We start from the raw sequence: 8,234 nt of genomic DNA on the forward strand, positions 1-8,234 counted from the left end.
CCCTGATTTGATCATTACACAATGTTTACATGTATCACAACATCACATTGTTCCCCGTAAATATGTAGACTGATTATGTGTCAGTTAAAAAGAAACTCCATGTCAAAAAAAAAGATCATAAAAGCAAAAAAAAAAAAAAAAAAAAAAAAAATCCCATGAAACAACCTTTAGACAGGTGGCTGACTTCTCAGCAGCAACAATTCAATTCAGAAGACAGTAGAATAATATTTTTAGTGCATTTTAAATTATATTGCTAAAATAAAATAGTTGTTGACCTAGAAGTCTGTATCTGGTGAATCCACATTTCAAGAACAAAGATGTAATATAACTGGGAGGGGCCGGGCATGGTGGCTCGTGCCTGTAATTCCAGCACTTCCGGAGGCAGAGGCGGGTGGATTGCTCGAGCTCAAGAGTTCAACACCAGCCTAAGCAGCATAGTGAGATCCCCGCTCCATCTCTACAAAAAATACAAAAAGTAGTTGGGTGTGGTGGTGCATGCCTGTAGTCCCAGCTACTTGGGACGCTGAGGTGGGGAGATCACCACTGTGCTCCAGCCTGGGTGACAGATTGAGACCCCATCTCAAGAGGGGAAAAAAAACAAAAAACTGAGTTTACCACAATGGACCTCACTAAAGGAGAGTCTAAAGAATGTACTTTATTCTCCCTAAGGTCAAGAACAGATAAGGAGGTCTGCTGTCACCAATTCTATTTAACATTGTACTGGAGGTTGTAGCCAGGAAATTAGGCAAGAAAAAAATTAAAGAAGTAAAACCATCTTTATTTGCAGATGATATGTTCCTCTGTATAGAAATGGTAACGAATCAACTAAAGAACTATTAGACTAATAAACACGTTTAGCAAGGTTGCTGGATACACAATCAATGTATACAGATAATTGTATTTCTATACATTAGTAATATATAATCCAAGAAAAATGGATGTAAGAAAAACAATTCCACTTACAATAGCATTAAATTTTTTTTTAAAACTAAAGAATACATTTAACAAAAGAAGAACAATGCTTGCACCCTTAAAACTGTAAAATATGATTGAAATAAATTAAAAGAGACCTAAATAAATGGAAAGATTGCTTCTGTTCATGAACTGGAAGATTTAAGATTATTAAGATGGAAATGCACCCCAAATTGATTTACAGATTCAGTGCCACCCCTATCAAAATCCCAGCTGGCCGTTTTACAGAAATTGACGAGCTGATCCTAAAATTTATATGGAAATGTAAAGGACCAAGAATAGATAAAACAGACTTGAAAAAGAGCAAAGTTGGAGGACCCACACTTCCTGATTTTAAAACTTACTACAAAGCTGAAGTAATTAAGACTGTAGTCCTGGCAAAAAGATTGACATAGAGATCAATGGAAGAGAATTGAGAATCCAGAAATAAAATCATACATTATGAAAAAGGGTGGATGCCAAGACAATTCAATGGGAAAACATATTCTTTTCAACAAATGGCGCTAGAACAACTGGATATCCATATGCAAAAGGATGAAGTTGGATTCTTTCCTTACACCATGCACTAAAATTAACTTACAATGGATCATAAACCTAAATGAAAGAGCTAAAACTATAAAACTCTTATATATAAAACTTAGGAACATAGGTTTCAATGTTAGTGACCTAGGATTAGGCAAAACCTTCTTAGCCATGATGTCAAAAGCACAGGCAGCAAAAGAAAAAAATAGATAAATTGGACTTTATTTAAGATTAAAACATTTGTGCTTTAAAAGATATCATGAAGAAAGTGAAAAGACAACTATAGAATGGGAGAATATATGTGGAGATCATATATCTGATAAAGGACTAGTATCCAGAATATATAAGGAACTCTTACAATTCAATATTAAAAGGACAAATAATAAGCTATTTGAAAAATAGGCAAAGGACTTGAACAGACATTTCTCCAAAGAATATATGCAAATGGACCAGGCACGGTGGCTCACGCCTGTAATCCCAGCACTTTGGGAGGCCAAGGCAGGTGAATCACAAGGTCAGGAGTTTGAGACCAGCCTGGCCAAGATGGTGAAACACCGTCTCTACTAAAAATACAAAAATTAGCCAGATGTGGTGGCGGGCCCCTGTAATCCCAGCTACTCAGGAGGCTGAGGCAGGAGAATCTCTTGCACCTGGGAGGTGGAGGTTGCAGTGAGCCGAGATCGTACCACTGCACTCTAGCCTGAGCAATAAGAGCAAAACTCCATCTCAAGAAAAAAAAAAAAAAGAATATATGCAAATGGCCTATCAGCACATGAAAACAGGAAAATGCAAATCAAAACTACAATGAAATACCACTTCACACACACAAGGAGGGAAATTATAAAAAAAAAAAAAGGAAAAGAAAAAGAATAAAATATCAAGTGTCGGCAAGGCTGCTGAGGAATGGAAACCCTTGCACATTGCTGGTGGGAAGGTAAGATGGTGCAGCCACCTTAGAAAACAGTTCAACGATTCTTCGAAATCTTAAACACAGAGTAATCATATGACCCAGCAATTTCACTCCTAGATATACACCCAAGAAAACTGAAAACGTACATCTACATAAAAATGTACACACAAATGCTCATAGGAGCATTATTCATAATAGCCAAAAAGTGGAAACAACCTAAATATAACTTTGTGGATGAATGCATATGTAAAATGTGGTATATTCATACAATGGATTATTATTTGAGAACAAAAAACATGGAGTACATGCTGTAACACAATGAGTTTTGAAAACATTATACTAAGTGAAAGAAGTCAGCCACAAAAGACCACATATTGTATGATTCCATTTACACGAAATGTCAAAAATAGGGAACTCTACAGAGACAGAAAGTAGATTAGTGGTTGCCTAGGGCTGGGAGATTTGAGGAAAAATGTGGAGTGATTACCAAGGGTTATAAAGTTTCTCACTGGGATGACGGAAATGTCCTAAAGTTGATTGTGGTGGTGGTTGCAAATCTCTGTGAATATATTAAAAATCATTGAATTCTACAATTTAAATGGATGAATTCTATGGTATGCAAACCATATCTCAATAAAGCTTTTTAAAAAATATACCCTAGACAGAAAGAAAAATATCTGAGAGTTGGAAATTCTGAGATACAAGAAAGAATGGTGGGCAAAGATAATTATACATGTGTGGTTAAACTCAAAACATAATGACTGCATGTACACGAGATATAATGTCTGATTGTGGGGAGCTGATTTCACAAAATAAAACTAAAATATTGGACAATAGTAGCTGGTAGGTGGAAGGAGAATAAAAGGAATTAAAGTGTTATGAGATCTTTGTATTGTTTGGAAAGAGAGTAAAATCATATTGACTTTATCTTAGTTATGTTAAGTAAGAATGTTGAACTGTTAAGGATAAGGATATACAGCCATGTTTCACATAATGATGTTTTGGTTAACGACAGACCTCATAAACAATGGAGATCCCGTAAGATTATAATGGGGCTGAAAAATTCCGATCACCTACTCACCTAGTGATATCGTAGGCATCAGCCATCATAACATTGTAGCACAATGCATTATATTTCCTACATTTAGGTATGTTTAGATACACAAATGTTTATCACTGTGTTACAATTGCCTACAGTATTCAGTACAGTAATATGCTATAGAGGTTTGTAGTCTAGGAGCCATGAGCTATATATACCATGTAGCTTTAGTATGTAGTAGGCTATACCATCTAGTTAGTGTTTAAATATAATCTATGATGTTTGTACAATGACAAAATCACCTAATGACAAATTTCTCAGGATGTATTCCCATCGTTAAGTGGCATATGACTGTATAGAGAAAATAAAACTGCTTGACTAGTAAGGGGGAAATGGAACTAAACACATATACAAAACTAGATCTGATCATGACTGACCAGATAAGCAGATCACAGAGGAGCTGTACTTATGGGTTAAGTCCCGTAAAGAAGGCAAAACTCACCTAAAAACAGATAGACATTTTGAGTGCTGGGTTTTTAGGCATTAGTGGATAACATTACTTTTTGTTCATAATGTTAGTTTTCTCCCTTTGGTTGTTCATACTGTATGTTTTCAGTGAGGATCAAATTCGTTTAATTCAAAATGAGGCAAGAAAGAGAAAAAAACTGAAAAAGCTGTACACATAGCACAAAATAAGATGATGGAAACACACCCAAATGTATCAGTAATCACAAGCAATATAAATGGACTCAGTGTTCTGATGAAAAGATAAATTTTTCTGACAAAATTAAAAATTAAATTCCAGCTCTAAGCTAGTTATTTTATTTTTATCATTGAGACTACATGCTTATATATTTTTATTTTTATTTATTTTATTTTTTGTACAAAAGGCAGCCCCACTGTGTTTCCCACGCTGGTCTCGAACTCCTGGACTCAAGTGATCCTCCCACCTCAGCTTCTCAAAGTGGTGGGACTAAAAGTATAAGCCACTGTGCCTGGCCTATATATTTTTTAAAATATCAGCTTTATTGAGATATAATTCATTTACCACACAATTCACCAATTTAAAGTGTACAACTGAATGGTTTTTAGTATATTCACAGATTTGTGCAACCAACAATTTTAGAACATTTTTAATTGTCTCCAACTTACTGTATTGAGAGTTTACAGGCCATAACACAGGGAAGAGGAGTCCTAGGGGAGCCTGTCAGCTTCCTGAGTTAAGGTAATGGAACTGGGAGTTACAAGAGGCCAAAAAGTCAAGTTCACAGGGAAGAGTCCTGGAAAAGAGAGAGCTATACAGAGAGAGAATTCTGGAGGTAGGCTATCCTCCTTGAATATTCAAATGAGTACTGATTCATGCTTGCATGTGAGGAGCATACCCAAATCTGGGGGTATAAAACCACTTGACAAGATTAGAGCTCGCACAGGTCTGGGGATAGTTCTTGTTAGCACCAGTCAGGATTTTTAAAATGTCATAATTTATGAATCATGGGTGGAATATTCAAAAGGGTTGTCTCAGTGTTGAGGGAAAATTAGCCCAAGACTCAATGTTTCTCTGGTCCCACCTAATAAAGTTTAAAAGCAAGACCTACAAGAATCCATCTGTTTCCAACCATCTTTACTGAATTCCAAAACAATGCTCAAGAATAGTCATAGGAATTCTCAAATATGCTACATCTAACAAGATACAATTCATAACGTCTGCCATTCAACTGAAAATTACCAGGGAGGCAGATAAAAACTACAACACTTGAGATAAAAATATTCTGGGATTAATGGCAGCTTAAACACTGCAAGTGAACTTGAAGTCGTTGCAATAGAAATTAACCAAAAGAAACATGGCTAGAAAAGGAACCAAAAAAACTAAAAACCATGAATATAGTATCAGTGAGATGTGGGAACAACTTCAAGCAGCCTAACAGATGTGCAAATGGAATCTTCAAAGGAAGGAAGGGAGGCTAAAAAATATTTGAAGAAATAATGACTACAATTTTTCCAAATTTTATTATATAAATATACACAGAAAATAGGAAGAAAATGACACTAAGCCACCATTATAATCAAGTTATTTAAAATCACTGATAAAGACAAAATCTTAAAAGCAGCCAGAAAAAAAAGACACATTATGAACAGAAGAAGGAAGATAAAAATGACAGCAGACTCTGTGTTGAAAATAATGCAAGCCAGAAGGCAGAGGGGCATTAAAAATGTTTGCCAACCTAGAATTCTTTATTCGGCAGGAATATTTTTCAAAAACAGAAGTGAAATTAAATATTTTCTGACATACAAAAGCTGACACATTTCATGACTAGCAAACCTGCACTATAGAAAATGTTAAATAATGTCCTTCAAAAGAACAAAAATGATACCAGATGAAAATCTGGATCTACACAAACGAATAAAAGGCACAAAAATGTTAACTATATGAGTATAAAATGTATTTATTATTATTTAAATATCTTTAAAATATAGTTTACCATTTAAAGCAAAAAAATGGCAATGTGGTGGAATTTTATAGTACATGTAGAAGTAAAATGTATGATAAAAATGGCACAAAGACAGGAAGAGGAGAAATAGTATACTCTTGTACACACTTTATACTCATGAAGTGGTGTTGTATCACTTGCAAGTAAACCAATAAGTTTTATAGTTATACTATAACTATGTACTATAAGTTTTCTATTTATAACTATGTACTATAAGTTTTATAGTTATACTATAACTACGTACTATAAGTTTTATAGTTATACTATAACTACGTACTATAAGTTTTATAGTTATACTATACTATAAAACCTAAACACTAAAATAACACAACAAAGGATTACAGGCAATCAGATAAAAAACGAGATGAAAATACTCAAAAGAAGGCAGAAAAAGGAGAAAACTGGGATCTTCAAGGAACATATGAGACACAGAGAAAATAAGTAACAAAATGCTAGATTTAAATTTAACCGTATTAGTAATCACATTAATATGAATGGCCTAAACACCCCAGTTAAAAGGAAGAGATTGTCAGATTGAATAGACAAGCAAGACTTAATTATATGATGCCTATAAATATAAAGACACAAATAGGTTAAAAGTATGGAAAAAAGTTACACTGGCTAACACTAATCAAAAGAAAACTGAAGTAAGCATATTAATATTAAACAAAGTAGATTTCAGAGCAAAGACTATGCCCAAGTATAATGAGTGTCATTTCAAAATGATAGAGGGGTGAATTCATCAAGGAAAAAAAAATAACAATCCTAAATATTTATGCTCCTAACAAAAGAGCTTCAAAGCCCAAATTGACAGAACTACAAGGGGAAATAGAGAAATCCATAATTGCAGTTGGAGAGTTCAACAGTCTTCTCTCAAGGACAACTAAGACAAAACAGAAATTTAATAAGTATACTGATGACTTGAACAAGTCTATCACTTCAATCTAATATTTGTAAAACACTCCACTCACAAGACAAGAACACACATTCTTTTTCTAAAGTACACATAGATAATTTACCAAGAGAGACTATATTCTTGGCCACAAAACAAGTTGCTATACATTTTACAGCATTCAAATCAAACAAGGTATGTTTTTTGACCATAAAGAAATTAAATTATAAATTATTAATAGGAAGTCACCTGGAAAATCTCGAAGTATTTGGAAACTAATATTTGAAAAGTTCTAGGTAACTCATTGGTGAAAGAAGAAATCAAAAGGAAATTATTGTGAATTAAATGAAAATGGAAATGCGATATTAAAAATTAAGGGATGCAGGTAAAGCAATATTTAGAGGGATATTTACATTATTAAGTACATATATTAAGAAGCATCTGAAATGAATTACCTCAGCTTTCATCTTAAGAAACTAGAAACAGAAAATAAAATTAAACCAAAGAAAATAGTGAAGATCAGATGATAAAACAGAAAAGCAATAGAGGAAAATTCAATAACACCAAAAGCTGATTCATCGAGAAGATTGATAAAATTGATAAACCTCCAGCCAGATTGGTCGAGATAAAAACAGATATAACTCCAATTACCAATATCAGGAATAACAGAAGCCATATTACTAGAGGTTCTACAGATACTAACAGGAAAATGTAGGGATATTATGAGCTTTATGTCAATAAGTTTGACAACTTAGATAAAAAAAAATTCCTGCAAAGACACAAATTATCAAAGCTTACTCAAGAAGAAAATAACTTAAATAACTGTATTCCTAGCAAAGAAATTGGATATGTAGTTCAAAACTTTGAACAAGGAAAATGCCAGGCCCAACTTCACTGCGGAATCGACCAAATTTTTATGGGAAAAAACAATACCAATTCTACATAAATTCTTTCAAAAACTTAAAAAGTGACATATTCTTAACTCGTATTATATGGTCAACATTGCTTTGTTACCAAAGCCAAATAAAGCCATTATAAAAATAGAAGACTATGTGTTTGGCATAGATAAATCTCCCTCATGAATGTAAGTGTAAAAATTATTAGCCAAAGTGTTATTGAAGTAAGCATAACAATATATTAATTTTTTAATACACCATCCTTCTGCAGCACAATATATTAAATTTATAATGCATCATGACCAAGTGGAGTTTTACTAGAAAAACATAAGTTTAGCTTAAGATTCAAAAATCAATCAATATAATTCATTATATTAACAGACTAAAAAAGGAATGCCATCTGGTCATCTGAATGAATGCAGTAAAAGTATTTGTCAAATCCAAATACTATTCCTTACAAAAACTCTCAGCAATAAGAGGAGAGGAGAGGAGAGGAAAGGAGAGGAGAGGGGAG

The 8,234-nt window shown here is 33.6% G+C and overlaps 1 protein-coding gene and 1 pseudogene across 2 annotated transcripts in view; both read left to right on the plus strand.

Annotated features, from left to right (window-relative positions):
* The window catches only part of CD82 (CD82 molecule), a 90,188-nt gene extending 87,964 nt beyond the window's left edge, over nucleotides 1-2,224 (plus strand). For both annotated transcript variants that reach the window (XM_012001355.1, XM_012001356.1), the window contains 2 exons: nucleotides 336-342; nucleotides 1,948-2,224. The gene's annotated coding sequence lies outside the window, so the exon portion shown is untranslated. The remainder of the gene's footprint in view (nucleotides 1-335; nucleotides 343-1,947) is intronic.
* Nucleotides 1-8,234, plus strand: part of LOC105554837 — a 25,136-nt pseudogene that overhangs the window by 8,683 nt on the left and 8,219 nt on the right.

This window comes from Mandrillus leucophaeus, unplaced genomic scaffold (genome assembly GCF_000951045.1).
Source record: "Mandrillus leucophaeus isolate KB7577 unplaced genomic scaffold, Mleu.le_1.0 Scaffold66, whole genome shotgun sequence".
Taxonomy (NCBI): Eukaryota; Metazoa; Chordata; class Mammalia; order Primates; family Cercopithecidae; genus Mandrillus; species Mandrillus leucophaeus.